Source organism: Triturus cristatus, chromosome 10, assembly GCF_964204655.1.
Source record: "Triturus cristatus chromosome 10, aTriCri1.1, whole genome shotgun sequence".
Lineage (NCBI taxonomy): Eukaryota > Metazoa > Chordata > Amphibia > Caudata > Salamandridae > Triturus > Triturus cristatus.
In genome coordinates, this window is record NC_140593.1 from 42,689,519 (window position 1) to 42,708,829 (window position 19,311).

General features: G+C 50.2%; 1 protein-coding gene across 1 annotated transcript in view; it reads left to right on the top strand.

The window, feature by feature from the left end:
• Positions 1-19,311, top strand: part of MPP1 (MAGUK p55 scaffold protein 1) — a 203,656-nt gene that overhangs the window by 126,975 nt on the left and 57,370 nt on the right. The window lies entirely within an intron of this gene.

The window sequence follows — 19,311 nt, forward strand, 5'->3', positions numbered from 1 at the left end:
GTTGTAGGAAAGTGGCTCTGTGTATACCATTCCCAAATAGGTACAGTGTGTACAGAGTCCACAGTCCCCAGAGGTTTGGCAGAGGCTAAAGTTAGATATAACCTTACTCTCTAAAGAGGTAGCTTGGTCGAGCAGTAAGGCAGTATCAGAGGACCGTGTAAAGCATTTGATGTACACCCGCAGTCAGCAAATGGTCTCACACACTCAAGAACTGAACTCTAGGCCAATGGTTTTTTGTATAAAAATAGGTAGTTTTGCAGCGTGAATCTTTCTGGATTCACTATGCTGTGCATTATTCCGCGATCTTGTGGTTGGGTCCGGATTCGTAGTCTTTTCTTTGTTTTTTTTTTTTTTTTTTTTTTCGTAGCCCAGGTGGGCGTCGACGTACACCATTTGGTGCACCTCCCGTGACGTCGTCGTGCTTCCTGCGGAAGTCCCACCTTTGGGGCGCCATCTTCAGATTCTTTTTTCCGCCGTTGGGTCTGGATCGTCATCGGGAAGCTCCAGAATTACACTCGAAGGAAGAAGGAAGAAAAGCGAGTTTCGTCGATAGAAACACTAGAAGATATCAGGAAAGGAAAAGATTTCATCAGGAGCGCGAAGAAAGGAGGACCAGCGCCCTTTTTCTTCGACGGCCTTGGAGAATGCACGCTCAGAGACCCTGAGCGCAATGGACAAGACGCCATTCAAGTTCTGCCCAAACTGCCACCACAAGTTCGCGCAGAAAGACCAGCATCCGGTCTGCAACCTCTGCCTACCGGTCGATCACCAGAGTATCGACTGCAACGCCTGCTCAGCCTTCGCGCCGAAGACACTCAGGGTGAGAGAGCGGCAGAGAAGGGCCAACGCCAGCATGGATGGCAAGGGGAAGCCCCCGACGCTCTACGCTCTGGGCCTCTCCTCGGACGACGAGGACAACGACGCCGAGACAGCCGAAAACTTCACGGTCGTAGAGACCGACAAGAAAAAAGAAGACGAGGTAAGAGAATCGTCGAACGCAAAACAGAAAGTACCTCGACAACACGAGGGTGACTCGAGAAAATCTGAGTCAAAGTCCACGAAGGGAGCCCCGGCGCCGAAAACTTCGACGTCCAAAGGGGGTACCACGGACAAGAGGCCGAGCGGATCCTTAGAGAAGGACTCCCTGGTGCCGAAAGACGCCGAAAGGCAAGGGTCGTCAAAAGCATCCCATGAAACGGGCCGATCGACGCAGAAAGAACGTTCGACGTCGACGCAAGTTTCATCGAAAAGACCCGCGGTCGACGCCGAAAGCATCTCCGAGATGGAGAAAAAGAAGAGGCGGCTCGAGGCCGAAATGGAGAACATCCTTCAAAGAAAGAAGGAGTTCGACGCCAGAATGAAGGAATTCAAGATTCCAACGGTTTCATCAGCGGACGTCGGTGAGGTCGAAGACGAGTTCGACGCCGAAGGGCTGACAAGAGAACTTGAAGAGGAAGAAGAGCCCTATTATGAGGGAGAAGCCGAGGAAGAAGACCAACGGTCGTTCTACGAATCGGCGGCATCTACCAGCAACGACGTCGAATGGCACGATCTCGACACCGAAAACCCGGAGGAGCCCGTGGACACGTACCCTTCGAGGCCTTCGCCACCCGACGACATCGGGGTCTACAATATGGTGGTCAGGAGCGCAGCAATGGCCTTCGGCGTCAAACTCGACGAGGAGAAACCGAAAGCCGATTTTCTCGTCGAGACACTGCTCCCCATCCAGACAAGGAGCCAGTTCCTCCCCATGCTACAAAGCGTGATGAATCAGGGGAGAGAAGCCTTCAAGGAACCTGCGACCTGCCGGTCGATCACGCCCAGGACAGAGAAGAAATATAAGCACTCCTCCCTGGACCCCCCTTACATCAAGGGTAGCGTGACCGCGGACTCCATCATAGCCTCCACGGCCAGGAGAAGGGCCAACGTACCAGCAACTTCGGGCCCACCCCCGGATAAGGAGAGCAGGAGGATTGACCTCACAGGAAGAAAGGTCGAGAGGAACGCCGCAATGCACTGGCGCATGGCGAATTCAAATGCACTCCTCAATAGACACCAGCACTGGGGTGAGATGGGGGAGTTAGTAAAGCACCTCCCCGAAGAATACCGGCAGAGAGCGAATCACCTGATAGATGAAGGCAAAAACATCGCCAACTCCTGTATAAAGACGGCGTTGGATGGGGCAGAAACTTCAGCAAGACTCATGGCCATAGGGGTCACAGAGAGGAGGCATGCATGGCTAAGAATCTCGGGATTCAAACCGGAAGTGCAGAACAACATCCTTGGCACCCCCTTCAATGGAGAGACACTGTTCGGAGCAACAGTGGACGACAAGCTCACCCAGCTGAAAAAAGAAAACGAGACGGCGAGGTCCATGGGGGCCCTACAGCTGAGGGGAATGAGGCGAGGAAATCCCTCGAGAAGACCCTACGGTAGGGGAGGAAGCCAGCAGGGGACGTCGCACCAGGCGTTCCAACAAGGTCAGCAGGGTGAAGGTCACGGACAAGGTCAGCAGAAGCAAAACTGGCAATATCAACCTCGGGGCCAGTCCTTTCGCGGGAGAGGGAACGGACGTGGCCAAAGGAGGAGAGGGGGCGAACAGCCCTCGACGAAGTGACTCAGCACGCAAGAGGACGCCTACCCTCGTCAGGACCCCAAGGGTGAGGCGCAAAAAAGTGTCATCAGGGGGAAGAGAAAATTCAAGAGCCTACGAGCATACGACACCAGTAGGCGGAAGACTGAGGTTCTACCTTCAGGAGTGGCGGCGTATAACCACAGACAAGTGGATACGGAACGTTGTGCAGTACGGGTACTGCGTAGATTTGGAGAAAAGACCTCCAAACAAGAAACCAAGGGGAAGACTGAGATCGGCCCAAGAACTGGCAATACTCAGAGAAGAAACGCGGAAACTCCTGCAAAAGGGAGCCATAGAGACAGTGCCGTTCAGAGAACGCAACAAAGGGGTCTACTCAAACTACTTCGTGGTTCCGAAGGTAGACGGAGACCTCAGACCCATACTAGACCTCCGTTACCTAAACAAGTTCATCAGAACGCAAAGGTTCAAAATGACTTCACTGCAGGAGGTTCTGCCACAGATAAGAGAAGGGGACTTCATGGTCACCGTGGACCTCAAGGATGCCTATCTTCACATCCCAATAAACAGAAGGCACAAGGGCCTTCTAAGATTCAACATCGAACAAGAACACTACCAGTTCACGACCCTGGCCTTCGGATTAAAATCAGCACCAAGGGTCTTTACAAAATGCCTGTCGGCGGCAGCGGCGCACCTACGAAGGCAGGGAATACATGTCTACCCCTACTTGGACGACTGGCTGGTCAAGGCAAACTCACGCGGAAAGTGCGAGAGGCACGCAAAACGCGTAACAGACACCCTCACAAATCTGGGATTCTCGATCCACTGGGGAAAGTCATCAATGGAACCGGAGCAGGTGAAGATTTTCCTGGGGGCAAAGATCAACTCCCGCAACAGTACAGTAGTGCCCAGCGAGAGGAGGACAGCGGCTCTACTGAAGGAGGCGAAGCTCTACCAGAAGGGGCGAGCTCTGACAGTGAGGGCTGTGAGCAAGATGATGGGGATGATGGCGTCCTGTATCCAGCTGGTGCCGAATGTACGCCTGCACATGAGACCATTCCAGGAATGGCTACAACAACAATGGTCACAAGCAAAAGGAAGCTGGGAGGATCTAGTGGTTGTTACGCACGCAGTGCAGGAGGAGATAACTTGGTGGAACAGAGACAACATAACAGCAGGGAGAAGCCTGACACCACCAATCCCAACAGTGACCATTACCACGGACGCATCGCAGAAGGGATGGGGAGCGCACATGGACAACCTCAGAGTGAGGGGTCTATGGGCCCCAGCAGATGCGGTCCGCCATATCAACTACCTCGAGTTGAAAACAATCCTGCTAGCCCTGAAGGCATTCCAGAGGCACCTGTTCAACAAGAGGGTGTTGGTCCAAACAGACAACACCACGGCGATGTTCTACATCAACAAACAAGGGGGGACACAGTCGTTCCCGCTCTCATCCCTAGCTCAGGAGATTTGGAGATGGGCCATACCTCTCAGGATAGATCTACTGGCAATTCACCTACCGGGGAAGGACAATGTGGAGGCAGACTGGCTAAGCAGGCAGACCTCAGCATCACACGAGTGGGAGCTCAATGGCCAGGAAACGGAGAAAATCTTCCGGAGATGGGGGACTCCCACAATAGACCTTTTTGCAACACGCCACAATGCAAAATGCCAAAACTTCGCGTCCAGGCAACCAGATCAGCTATCCAAGGGAAATGCCCTATGGATAAGCTGGTCGAGGACATTTGCCTACGCCTTTCCACCGATACCCCTGTTGCACAGAGTGCTCGACAAGTGCAGAACCAGCAACATGACCCTGATCCTGGTGGCTCCGCAGTGGGCGAGGCAGACATGGTTCTCACAAATTCAAGAAATGGCACAAGGCGACCCATACAGGTTCGAGAGGAGGAAGGACCTGCTCTCAATGCAAAACGGAGAGGTCCTGCACCCAGAGCCAGAGACCCTCAACCTGGCGGCATGGCTCCTGAAGACCTAGAGTTCGCACACCTAAGATTGCCGCCGAGCACGATGCGAGTGCTACGGGAGGCGAGGAAACCAACTACACGAAAATGCTACAGCGCAAAATGGAAGAGGTTCACTGTGTGGTGCCGGAAAAAGGGCCTGCAAAACAGAATGACAAGAGACTCAACAGTACTGAGGTACCTCACGCACCTTCTAAAGAGTAACCTCTGCTCGAGCTCACTAAGGGTACACCTAGCGGCCATCGTGGCCTACACCAGAGGTGAAAAAGGTGGAAGTTTCTTCAGCTCGCAGGTGGTGAGGAGATTCATGGAGGGAGCCAAAAGGATGGCCCCCCCGAAAAGGTTGCCGCCGCCGGCATGGAATCTGAATGTGGTCCTGACGGAGCTCATGAAGGCACCGTTTGAACCCATTCACAAGGCAACACTGCAGATGTTGACTATGAAAACAGCCTTTCTGGTGGCCATAACCTCACTACGCAGGGTGAGCGAGCTTCAAGCACTAACGCTGCAGGAACCCTACATTCAGATTCACAAAGATGGAATAGTCCTGAGAACTGACCCACACTTCATGCCCAAGGTAGTGTCGGCGTTCCACATAAATCAGGCTATCCAGATACCAAGTTTCTTCCAAAACCCGACTACAAACGCAGAAAAGGCTCTGCACACCCTCGATGCCAGAAGAGCGGTGATGCACTACATTGAGAGAACCAAGGAACTCAGGAAGTCGAAACAGCTGTTTGTGTCCTTTGCTACTAGCTTCTTGGGTAGACCAGTGACTAAGGGCACCATCGCAAGGTGGATTGCCCTCACTATTCAATTCTGCCACAAACAGGCTGGACAGGAGCTAGCGGAGGGGCCGCAGGCTCACTCCACAAGGAAGAAAGGGGCCACCGTGGCCTTCCTGGCGAACACGCCCATCCAGGACATATGCCTCGCGGCAACTTGGGCATCTGTACACACGTTCACGAAACACTACTGTGTGGACATTCAGATGAACAAGGAAGCACAGGTTGGACAGAAGGTGCTTCAGCACATTTTCAACGACCAACGCTCATCTACCACCCAGCCGCCACAGAACTAGGAAAACCGCTACAAAATCGATGCACAGCATAGTGAATCCAGAAAGATTCACGCTGCAAAACGAATAGTTTCTTACCTGTCGGTGTAGTTTTGCAGCTTGAAGATCTTTCTGGATTCACTAGCGAACCCACCCACCTCCGCCAGGAAGATGAGGCTGGAGGAAGAGGGGGTAAAATGGAAAAGATCAAAGAAATACAAGCATACAGATAAAGGGACAAGAAGGATTAATCAATCGCCTAGGGTTAAAAAAAAAAAGAAAAAAAAAAAAGGAGGAAAGGAAAAAAGAACCCGAAGATGGCGCCCCAAAGGTGGGACTTCCGCAGGAAGCACGACGACGTCACGGGAGGTGCACCAAATGGTGTACGTCGACGCCCACCTGGGCTACGAAAAAAAAAAAAAAAAAAAAAAACAAAGAAAAGACTACGAATCCGGACCCAACCACAAGATCGCGGAATAATGCACAGCATAGTGAATCCAGAAAGATCTTCAAGCTGCAAAACTACACCGACAGGTAAGAAACTATTCGTTGTTTTATTTTAGAACCAACAATAGGTATCGAAAATATACCTTCTCAGATTGAGATGCTTTAGATAAATACTTTTAAATAGGCAATAGACTTTTGAATATAATAGTTACAGTGGTTGCAATAGGCAACACAAGTTCAAACACAATAATACATTGAGCTCAATGGGAATTTCAAGGTAAATGCAATTGGTTACTTTAGGGATTACTTTTCTAACTCCAGGACTGGATCCTAGATTCAGTCCTGGGACAGTTCCTCGAAACAGGTGAGTAAATACGTTTTAGTTACTGTTGTGATTTTTAAGCAATATTTTGGTATTTTAAAAGTTGGCACTTAGAAACTTTTTCTAATAGAATCACCAATGTTATCCTACGGGAGGAAATTCACTTTGCAGGTAAGTGGGGTTATTGTTACTTTTTCCAGTTCCGTGTTGGATCCTGGATCCAGCACTAGTGTACCACCTGTAAGCAGTTGAGAGAATGCGTTTAGGTTATACAGGCGATTTTTAACGAATATTTGTAAGTTTTCAAAATCGACACTTAGAAGAAATTTCTTTGCTATGGAAGAAAATTGAGTTAGCGTTAAGTATGGTTGTAATTACTTTTCAGGGTCAGTGCTGGGCACCAAGATCCAGCACTGGGATCTCTCCTTATAGCAGGTGAGTAATTTCGTTTCCGTTACTCGGTTGGTTTTAGGTGAATATTTTAAAATTTAGAAACTCCACACTTAGAAGAAATTTCAAGTGAAACCAGTCAATGTTACCCTATGGAAGAGAAGTGAGTTATCGGATTTTGGGTACTCGACTGGCAGAGTTAAGGTTCTGGGCATAGACTCAGGGGTCTCCCAGGGTCAGGTAAGTACAGTTGTTACACCCTCAGCAGCACAGGGGCAGCCGGGTGCAGAGTGAGTTAGGCCCAATGTTATCCTATGGGAGGCAGGGGGCCCTTGGTTGGTGGCTGCTGGCTAGCAGGCCACGCGGCTGTGGGAGCTGGGCTCCTGGTCACTTGCTCAGGGCAAATGGGGAAGTAGGTTAGAGTAGAAGTTGCACTGCCAGGGCCACTCGGGCGGCTGGGTGCAGGGTGCTTTTGAGCCTTCAGGGGCTCAATGGATTGCAATGGAGAAGCTCAAGAACTAAAAAAGGCTGCAAGCTCGGGGACGAAGATTCTTCAGGTGCGACCACCACTTCGAGAGGTAAGTTGGGTAGTTGGAGGATAAGTAGGCACCCAAGAGTTGGGCACAGGGGTCCGCAGGGCGCCAGGTGCAGGGGTGCCTTTTGGCGTCGGGAAATCTTACCCTCTGCTGGTCGCGGTTGGAGAAGTCCCTGGTTTTGAGGCTGCAGGCATCGTCAGGAGCGTCGAGGTGGGTCCTTGGGTGCTGGATTTGGTGTCACAGTCGCCGGGGGGACGTCCTCGTGGACTTGGTCCACTCCGGCACAGGCCAGGCTTGGTGGGTGCAGTATGTGCAGGGTTCGCGGTTCCTGGCTGATGCCAGGGGTCAGTTACTTGCTTTGAGCATTACCACTGCTCGTGTGAGTCCCAGTTGCTTAGAGTCACATGGTAGCCAGGTCCTCCGGGGTTTGAGAGATTGCTGGCCACGGGAGATGCCAGTATTTAGCAGGAGCAGGTTCGAGGGTCGACAGGCCGGTAGGGCTGGGGCCAAAGCAGTTGGTGTCTTCCTCTTGTTAGCAGCTGCAAGGCAGGTCTTCTTGATCTTCTTTGCTGTTTCGGAATCTGGATCAAAGGAAGGAAGGTTCAGGGTGCCCCTAAATAGTAGATTTAGGGGCGTTACAGGTAGGTAAAGGGCAGAGACCAATGGGTCCCTGCCCTGGGGTGCGTACACCCCCTATCCTGCCACTCTCCTGTGGGAGGGGGGCAGTAGCCTAGTCCTGATTGGGCAGGGCTTCCCGTCTTCAAGATGGTGAGAGCCCAGAGATGTGCTTCACCTCGCCTCCCCCACCTGAGGGGTGGGGTTGGCAGAGGCTGGCACGCCCCCTTTCCTTCCTTGGGGTTTCCGGCCAGTCTTCCCGCCAGAGTGGGGGTCAGAACCGGTAGGGGCCAGTTGCTGAGTACAGCAAGTGGCCTGGTGAAGCTCGCAAAGGCGGAATGCCTTTAAATCTTCCCCCGCCCATCCTGGGGGAGGAGACCTAGCAACTCACCCAGGATGTGCATTGTTGCAGGCCCAGGAGAGCGGATGGCTCTCTACCCAGGGGTCCAGCAACATGTCTGCTATGTGGCAGCCTAGGCAGCCCCTCAGACAAGACCTGGATTGTAGGTTAGGTTCAGAGGGCATCTCTAAGATGTCCTCTGTCATGCATTGTACATTAAATCCCACACTGGCATCAGTGCGGGTTTAATGTGCTGAGAAGTTTGATATCAAACTTCTCAGTCTTCAGTGCAGCCATCATGGTGCTGTGGAGTTTGTGTTGACGATCTCCCAGCACCATATACTCTTAAATGGCAGCACTGCACTTACAGTGCCCAGGAATGGACCTGGGTACTGTAGGGGCACAGGGCTCATGCACCTGTGCCCACACCACTGGCATAGGGCACCCAGCTAGAGGGGTGGCTGATGTATTCCAGGGCAGTGTGTGTTGTGGGCATGGCACACAGGGATGTGTGCCATGTCGACTCTATTTTGTTCTGCACCCAGACACTCAGCCTGCAAGGGCAGTGTTTGTGTGTCAGGGTACAGGGCCTCTAAGGGTGGCACAATAAGTGCTGCAGCCCTTAGGGGCCTTCTCTGGTCACAAGGCCCTGGGTACCTATGGTACCATTTACCAAGGGCTGACATGTGGCCAGAGATGCCAATTGGGTTTAGGCTTCATGCAGTTTTAGGGAAGGAACACAGGCCCTGGGTACCTGATTGGCAGGAGCTCAGGGCACACTCCGTCAAAGTACATCAGCAATTCAGCAAAACTTGGAGGTCATACCATGCAAGAAAGATGGCACTTTCTCACACACATTGGAACCTAGATTGAGAGGCATTGCATGCCAGCCACTGAGAGGTGATTGTGAAGAACCAGTGGAATGTGTCCTTACCTCAGTGTCTATGCCTTGAGACACTCTAAGATGCAACATTCTGTGAGGCACTCCGGAATCAGATTGTGTTAAAGTCGCTGCAGCAGAAGGGGTGACGGGGACTCCTGCGTCTGGGAAAATGTCCTAACTGGAGACCAAGACTTGACACCTGTCAGCACCAGCTTCAGCACTGGATCACTGGCCTGCACCAATAGCTTCACTGGGATGAGATCAGGTTGATGGGTAGTGGTTTTTGGGACTTGAGAATTTCTGTAGGAACCTTTGTTATAGGGTGCCAGAAATTAAACAGTTGAGAGTTCAGTCCATTGAGTTGGCCAGAGTTGGCCAAGCACAAGCTCTTGGTTCAGACTCCCTCAACTGTATCCCTTGCACAAGTCTGAGTACGTTGTAGAAGAAAGTCCTCAAACAGACCTGAGAAGGTCCAAAAACCCTTGAGTTTACCCATGCGCTGCCTAATAGGATAACGTCGTCAAGAGAGCTTTGGGGTGATATCTTGGTCACAGTAGAGAAAAGCATCTTTTAGTTTTTTTAGGACTCTAGGACTCTAGTACTAACTTTTCTAGTTATATATTTCTTCTTTGAAGGTAAAGCAGTGTTTAGGCACTGAAGTAATTAAGTGATATTTATTGAGCCACACTTAATGTGCGATCCCAACCCCTACCACTTTGGCAGGTATGCTGTGGTATTTCTGTGGCACAAACCTAGCTAATAGGCAGTAAAGCCCTGTCCATGGTTAAAGGGAAGATTAAAATCAACGAGTAATAGGACAGGAAGCTGGACTGTGGATGGTTAATGCATTGCGATGCAGTGTTCTTTACAGAGGTGAATCTTCAACTCTTTCATAACTTGGAGCAGCAAAGGAGCGTTCCTGATGTATATGGAGATGTTGTTCCAGAGCCTGGGTGCATAGATGAAAAGGCTTAATGCCTTGTACTTTTTAGGGTCGAGCCTGAGATAGCATTCGCTAGTACATGCATCTCTCTTGCGAGACACTATTGTTTATAAAAAAGGCTTGGAGCCCGCCTGCTCCTTACCAATTGTTGGCTAGAGTGGCATTCTTCTTTACAGCCAGTAAGGTAACGTCTCATGTCCCAGTGGAAATTCCCCTGTTCGAGGCATATGAGCTGCAGATTACACACTGGTGCATAGATCGCCATCTGGTGTTGGGCCCGGATGTTTGCAGTTTGTTTTTCCTTTTGGAAAGTCTTTGGAAGTCACGAGGTAGGTGACTCGTCCCTTGGATCGTATTGCGCATGGGCTTCGGCTCCATCCTCAGATTGTTTTTTTCCGCCATCGGGCTCGGATGTAATCTTCGCGCTCCGGTTCCGAACAGCTTCCAGTTCGACGATCGACGCGCTATCCTCACCCCAATTTGCGGTATTGTTACGTTTGCGATCTCCCCACTCAACACGGCTCTCATCGGCAACACCTTCGGTTCCAGTCGTCGACGGCGGCCTTCGGGCCTACCCAAGCTCCGGTCCTGGCTAATGGAAAGGACTCCATTTAAAAAGTGCCCTCGATGTGGGTCCAAATTCCCCCACACCGATCTCCACGAGGTGTGCAATCTCTGCCTCTCCCCTGAACACGAGGCTCGAGATTGTCCAGCGTGTAAGTCCTTCTGGTCCACGAAAACTATTCGGGACCGAAGAGCTAGAAGAACCATGGCACACTCCTCGACGGCGATCCCGGACGACATCTTCGGGGAAGGCGTCGACGCTCCAGAACAACACACCGACGAGGGACTCGTCAGCGCATCAGAAGCCGACGATTCAGATGTGGAGGACATCACTCCGGCACAGAGGGTCGTGAGTACTAATCTACCCCCCCCACACCGGCACCGAAAAAGGCTTCGGTCACGCCTTCGCCTTTGGGCCTAAGCAAGACCAAGGACACTGCTTCCCACACCGCACCTTCGGGACCGGTAAAGAAGCCAATTAAGCCTTCGGGCGGTTCGGGCTCGAGCCAGCCCACCATCAGAGCCGATAAACACTCTTCGGCACCGAAAAAGAAACCGGCCTCCATCTCGACACCGAGCCCCACATCGAAACACTCGGGTCGAGACCCAGCTCCTCGGCACCGACCCCATCTTCGGTACCGACAAAAGCACACAAGGCCACCGGCACGACACTTCGAAGCCGAAATCCATCTCGGCGCCTACTAAACAATCGGAGCTTTCCAAGCATGGTTCCAAACAACGAACCAGCACCGACAACCCTAAGAAACCAACGGCCCGACGCCTTCGGCGCCGACGGACCAACCAACCTCTCTAGAACTATTCACACCGGATCCCTTACAAAAAACATTAACTAAGGATCCCAAAACTGGACATTTGATGCTCTCTATCAAAAAGAGACAGTTAGAGAAACCTGCTCCGCCTCCACCTCCAAAAAGGAAGGACTCTGCTACCTCCCCTTTCAGACTACCTTCCCCACCTCCGCCACCTCCTCCACGTTCCCCTCCTCCACCTCCTCCACCCTCTCCACCCCCACCTCATCATTCCCCGACCCCATCCCCGGGTGATGATGATCAAGGGGATCCATATGATGACATAGGGGATGTGCCCCAAGATATACCTACAGGGGACCCCACTCCCACAGGATCCCCAGACCCATGGGATGATTATAATATCCCTGATATCCCTAACGTCCCACAAGACGATCTTTACCCTTCCAGACCTTCTCCACCAGAAGACTCCTTGGGGTTCAACCATTTACTGCAAAAGGCGGCACACTACCACGGGTAGATTTACACACCAACCCAGTGGAGGAGGATTTCCTCCTAGATACATTTGACACCACACATAGGACCACCTCCATATTGCCTTTGCTTAAAGGTGTTATAAAACATGCGCCGGAGATCTTTAAGGACCCAGTCAGGGCCAGGGTCATTAACCCGCGCATTGAAAAGAAATATAAAGCCGCCCCAACAGACCCCTCCTTCATCAGAGAGCCAGCACCACTAGATTCCCTGGTAGTATCCACAGCACGGAAAAGGGCCAACTCCCAGGCGTCAGGCGACGCACCACCACCTGACAGAGTCTAAACTCTTGGATGCATCAGGCAAGCGTACTGCATCTCAAGCGGCCAATATATGGCGTATCGCCAATACACAAGCACTACTAGCACTACTAGCGAGGTATGACAGGGCCCATTATGACGAGCTAGAAGCCATAATGCACCATCTCCCTGATAAATACAAAGCTAGGGCCAACAAGCTAATTCAGGAGGGCAAAACCATTACTAATACCTCCATACGTTGTGCCTTAGATGCAGCAGACACAGCCTCTAGGGCCATCAATACTAGTGTCCTCCTCCGTCGCCATGCCTGGCTAAGGATATCAGGTTTTAAACCAGAGGTACAAGCCTCCATCCTCAACCATCCCTTTGACCAGGAACATTTGTTTGGCCCAAAAGTGGATGACGCCCTAGAGAAAATGAAAAAGGACACTGACACGCAAAATCCATGGGAGCCTTACAATCTCACCCTCCCAGACGCTCCTTTCGCCACTCTTCCTTTCGGAGCACATCCAGAGGCTACTCCTCAGTCACTGCTTCCACTTCATACAAATCCCCTACTCAGTCCACCTTTACAAGGGGTTACCAAAGAGGCGGCTACAGGGGCAACAATAACAAAGGCAGAGGCAAAACAAACACCGCCCGCTCTGCCACCGCGCCTACCCAATGACTTCCCTCCACTTCCCCCAGACCATCCCACTCCGGTCGGGGCAGACTCCAACATTTCCTTCCGGTCTGGACTACCATCACCTCAGACAAATGGGTAACACAAATAATTCGGTCAAGCTACTGCCTAGAACTAATATCTACCCCCCAAACATTCCACCCAGACAACGCCCAATATCACCAGAACATCTACTGCTACTCAAGCAGGAGGTAATCTCCCTCCTAGACAAAAAGGCAATAGAACACGTTCCTACCAACCAACAAAATATGGGGGTCTACTCCCTATATTTTCTCATACCAAAAAGGGATGAGACTCTACGGCCTATCCTGGACCTTCGGCCCCTAAACAAATACATACACTCAGACCATTTTCACCTGGTGACGCTTCAGCAGGTACTTCCGCTGCTTTCCCAAAACGACTTCCTCACCACTTTGGACCTAAAAGACGCTTATTTCCACATTCCAGTGCACAACGCTCACAGGAAGTACCTCAGATTTGTAGTGGACGGCCAACACTACCAATTCAAAGTGCTCCCGTTCGGAGTCACAACCGCACCACGAGCATTCACCAAGTGCCTAGCAGTGGTGGCAGCACATCTGCGAAGATGACGCATTCATGTCTTCCTATACCTAGACAACTGGTTGATATAAGCCAGTTCATACAATCAGTGTGTACAACACACACACACCACGATCCAGCTACTTCACCAGCTAGGGTTCACGGTAAACCACGAAAAGTCCCATCTACAACCATCCCCCATAAAACAATATCTAGGTGCCACTATAGACACCTCAAAAGCGCTCACCTACCCCAATCCTGCCAGGATTGCAAGCATTCAGGCTCTACGTGCAAAATTCATAGCACAACCCTCCCTTCCAGCTCGGGTGTTCATGCAACTAATAGGGATGATGGCCTCTAGCATCTTCATAGTACCTCACGCAAGACTCCAGATGCCTCCTCTCCAAGAGTGCTTAGCGCACCAATGGAACCAGGCCCAGGGTCAATTAACAGATCTGGTGTTGGTAGACAGTCGTACCCATCGCTCTCTGCAGTGGTGGAACACCACAAACCTTTCCAAAGGTCGACCGTTCCTGGACCCGGTTCCCCAGATAGTACTAACAACAGACGCATCGCTCTCTAGCTGGGGAGCTCATCTATTACATCTCACCATCCAAGGCAAATGGACACCTCAACAAAAGCTACTCCATATCAACCATCTGGAGTTACTAGCAATCTTCTTAGCCCTGAAATCTTTTCAAACACAGATTTCAGGCAAGGCAGTCCTAATCCGCACAGACAACATGACAGCCATGTATTATATTCAAAAACAAGGCGGCACACACTCTCCACAGCTCTCTCAATTAGCACAGAGCATATGGAGATGGGCCATACCCCAGAAAATCTTTCTCCTAGCCCACCATGTTCCCGGAGTCCAAAACACCATGGCAGATCTACTCAGCAGACAAACACAACAACTCCACGAGTGGGAACTTCACCCGCAAGTTCTTCAACCGTACTTTCAAATGTGGGGGCATCCACAGATAGACCTCTTCGCCACCCATGAAAACACAAAATGCCCAAGCTTCGCCGCCAGATACCCACACCCATTGTCCAAAGGCAATGCGATATGGATGAACTGGTCAGGCAGATTTGCGTACGCTTTTCCGCCTCTCCCACTCATTCCACTAGTGGTGCGCAAACTGCAACAGCACTCCCTCATACTAATATTAGTAGCGCCAACTTGGGCCAGACAACCATGGTACATCACACTGCTGGAACTATCGGTAGTACCGCATCAAAAATTACACCTCTCTCCACACCTCTTAACCCAGAACCATGGAGAGATCAGACACCCGGACCCAGCTCAGCTCAACCTTGCGATCTGGCTCCTGAAATCCTAGAATTCGGGTACCTAAATCTTCTCCCTGACTGTATGAACGTCATCAAAGAAGCTAGGCGCCCTACCACTAGAGCGTGCTACGCCGCCAAGTGGAAACATTTTGTTGTCTATTGTCTTTTATCTTTGTCTTTAAATCAGCTTTATTCGGTGCAATACATGTCACCATAAAAGCAAGACAATTGTTAAAAAAAGCATGCATACCACATCATTTACACAGTTTAAAAAAATACATTTTTAATATCTATACAGCTCATAAAGTGCATATTTACAAGTACAATGACCAGAGCATACTATCCTGCAGATATAATTTTTAACAAATACAACTATGTGACAGCTCCCAAAAGTGCTGGTATCATGTCTTTAAAAAATATAGTTAAAAAAACACACATATATCGATATAACAAGGTAATCCACATACAGATCAGTGCGTTAAAATGTAAAACATTTCAATACAGTGCCTTCAGCCATTATTCAATCCTGGTTGCCCTCTAGTATTTCTTATTTTCAGTGCAACTTTCAGAAAACTTGTTATACATGCCAGGGTCAATGGGTCTTCAGCCCTTTGTAAATATAATAGAGCGGCCCTGGCTTGTCTAAACTTGCCATTTTTTAAAATTCTTACTAGGTAATAACGCCTGGGAAATGAATAAAAAGGGCATAACAATACAAAATGAAGGGAATCCTGCGGAGATTTACTATCGCAACCGCAGGGTCCTTTCTGCTCAACCGTGGCGGTATAACCCGCGGGATCTGCCAACAAATGATGTATAAGGTTGAGCCTAAAACGAGTAAATAAAAACCTAATTTCTGCATTATGTATCAGACTGAGATATGGTTCCATGCCACCTACTGTTTTGGTGGTGCTGTGCGCGCAAGCTAAAATCTTCCTACCCTCAGAATCAAATCTACAATCTGCAGCTTTCCTCAGGAGCAAGCTCTTAATTCTGTCCTTATCTTGGGGTATGATTGTGGTTGGGTTAGTAAAAAGGTCTAGACATTCTATTCCTTCTAGTGTCAGTTTTACATATTTAAACCACGGGATGCGCATCCCTTTATCCCTACTGATGCAATCTCTAATAATTTGTCTCCCCAGTTCCGCATCCGGATTGGACCAGATCCTCAGCCAAGCCATAACGGGCCTGGCCTTGATCAGGTCTTCGATGTATGGCCTCCCTAATTCAGCATGGGTGATGTAGGCTGGGGAGCTCTGTCTATTGTCATAACAACACCATCGATCCCCTAGATGTGTCCATTCAACACATCATAGGCTACTTACTCCACCTACAAAGGTGCAATCTAGCCTATACGTCCATTCGACTACACCTCGCAGCCATAGCAGCTTACCTACAAAACAGGCAACATCTCTCACTCTTTAGAGTACCTGCCATTAAAGCATTCATGGAAGGCCTTAAAAGAATAATTCCCCCCAGAGTGCCACCCTCACCTGTGTGGAACCTAAATATCGTTCTCACTAGACTAATGGGACCTCCTTTTGAGCCACTACACAAATGTGAACTCCAATTCTTAACATGGAAAACCGCCTTTCTTGTAGCCATCACTTCCCTCAGAAGGGTCAGTGAGATACAAGCACTTACTATTCAAGAACCTTTTCTACAAATGCACCATAATAAGGTGGTTCTCCGTACCAACCCAAAATTCCTCCCCAAAGTCATTTCTCCATTTCACCTAAACCAATCTGTAGAACTACCAGTATTTTTCTTGCAACCACAGACCTTTGCAGAAAGAGCTCTTCACACACTAGATGTCAAACGAGCCTTACTCTACTACATCGAGAGAACACAACCTTTCCGTAAGACCAAACAACTGTTTGTCTCTTTCTCTCCACCACACAAAGGCAACCCCATCTCCAAGTCAGGGATAGCTAGGTGGATTGTCAAATGCATTCAGATTTGCTACCACAAAGCAAAACGAACGCTATCCGTTCCCCCTAAAGACCATTCTACAAGTAAAATAGGGGCTTCAATGGCGTTTTTAGGAAACATCCCATTAGATGATTTCTGCAAAGCAGCTACATGGTCAACACCGCACACTTTCACTAAACACTATTGTGTAGATGTGCAAACTAAGCAACAAGCTAGTGTGGGCCAGGCTGTACTCAAAACATTATTTCAAACCACTGCAACAGATACCGGTGGTCGCCGCTAAGGATGGGTACTGCTATATAATCTATGCACAAGTGTGTAATCTGCAGCTCATATGCCTCGAACGGAATATGCTACTTACCAGTATGCATCTGTTCTTGGCATGTAGAGCTGCATATCTACACACGCCCACCCGCCTCCCCGGCTACCTGTATCTGTTCCAGTCTATCTTATTTAGATACAACACACATGGGTTTCTTCACTGTTATTACTACGCTCCATCTTTCCCTGCTGGCGAAAAACAATCTGAGGATGGAGCCGAAGCCCATGCGCAATACGATCCAAGGGAGGAGTCACCAACCTCGTGACTTCCAAAGACTTTCCAAGAGGAAAAACAAACATCCGGGCCCAACACCAGATGGCGATCTATGTACAAGTGTGTAGATCTGCAGCTCCACATGCCAAGAACAGATGCGTTTGAGGCATGTGGGCTGCTGAATTCATATCTGTGCATAGATCGCCGCCTAGTGTTGGGTCTGGATGATTGCACATTGTTGTCCTGGAAGAGTCTTCGAAGTATCACGAGATAGGTGGCTCCTCCCCTGGACTACAGTGCGCATGGGCATCCTCTCCATCCTTAGATTGTTTTTTTCCGCCATTGGGTTCGGATTTGCTTATCTTAGCTCAAGTTAGGAAAACTTTATTTCAGGCCAAAAGCCTTTAGGTATCGCCGGTATTGTTTGCGCTCGGTACCGATAACTTATTATACTTGTTCTCGGACTTCTTCACCCTTCTCGGACCAATTTTCGGTCCAAACATCGATCGACGTTCGAGGATAGAATCAAGGACTCCCTTCAAGAGATGTCCTCTATGTCATGCGAAATACCCCCACATCGATGTCCATCCGGTGTGTAACAAATGCTTATCACCGGATCATGATGAGTCCAGGTGTATGGCCTGCGCCCGGTTCCGGTCAAAGAAGACACTTCGGAATCGACGGGCGGCGAGATTGGAGGCCAATCAATCGGCGCCTGACCCGGTTAACATATTCAGCACCGAGGATGAAGAAGTCGAGAGCGTCGAAGAAATAGACTCGAGCCATGCTTCGGAGCATGAATCCCAATATGACGACGATGATGAGGTGATCTTCGAGGACGAAGACGTCGTCGACGAGGTAGGAGACGACGATGAGGCCCTTGGGGCCGAGGAAGATAGCTCAGGCGAGGAGCTAGGCCAATCCGTCGATGCGGAGGCCGAGGGAGATAGTCTTGATAAGGCTCTGGTCGAGGGATCGCCTGCGGGCCTTACCCAAGATCGGTCAGATCGTTCTACAGCCCCGCCAGAAGGCCCGGCTTCGAACATTTCAAAAGAGCCAGAAATATCAAAAAAGACTGGAGTCGATTCGGTGAAATCGAAACCAAAACCTGCACCGGTCAAATCGAAACCGAAAGTGCAACTGGTTCAGATCGGATCGAAGGCATCGAAGCCCTCCACTCCGTCGACACAGACGAAGGACGTCAGAGCCGACCAAAGAAAGAAGGACTTCGGTACCGAGAAACCAAAAAAGGACTTCGGCACCGACAAATACAAGAAGGCCCTCGGTCCCGAGAAGACGCAACGGCCTATAGCACCGAAGGTTGGGGCACCAACAACCAAGGTCAAGGTGGTCGATCCGACAACATCAACACCAAAGAGTGCTGAGACGGCAAAAATACCGGATCAACAGGGCGTCGATCCAAAACTTCGGATCGAACACCCGAAGACTGGGAAGAAACCGGAGACCGCGTCGAGGCCTGTCTCCAAAGAGTCTGTTGGTTCCAAACCACCGTCTGCATTCACGGTGCAGCAGGTGTCGGAGTCCCTGAAGCGCATCAGGGAACGGGCCACTCTCGAACCGAAAACGGGACCCGAACCGCACAAAGTCGCCAAGGCTCACTCGGCGCCGGCACCGATCAAGTTTGGATTGCTGCCACCGGGGGCACCGAAGATGTTCGAACTTAGGAAGAGTATCGAACGCCCAAAAACAGTGTCCACGGAAAGAACCGATGTCGAAGACTCACAGGACCAGTTTATCGACGCCGACACTAGTAGGCTGTTGTTCCGCAAGCGGAGAATTGTTCCCGAGAAGGCTTTGGACTCATACAAGATTCCACTGAAAAGGAAAATGGCATCAGGTTCGACACCAGTGCTTGTTAAACCTTACCACACTTACGGTCCGGAACCACTATCCTTTTCTCCCACACACTCGGAAACAGATGCAGGAGAGGGCTATATTGAGGATGATACCACTTATCCTGTGGATAATGACCCTGATGCACAACAGCAAGACCAAGATCAAGCATGGGGAGACCCTCATGACCCAGGAGACCCACAAAATGCTCCTGACACTCATCTTTATAATATTAAACC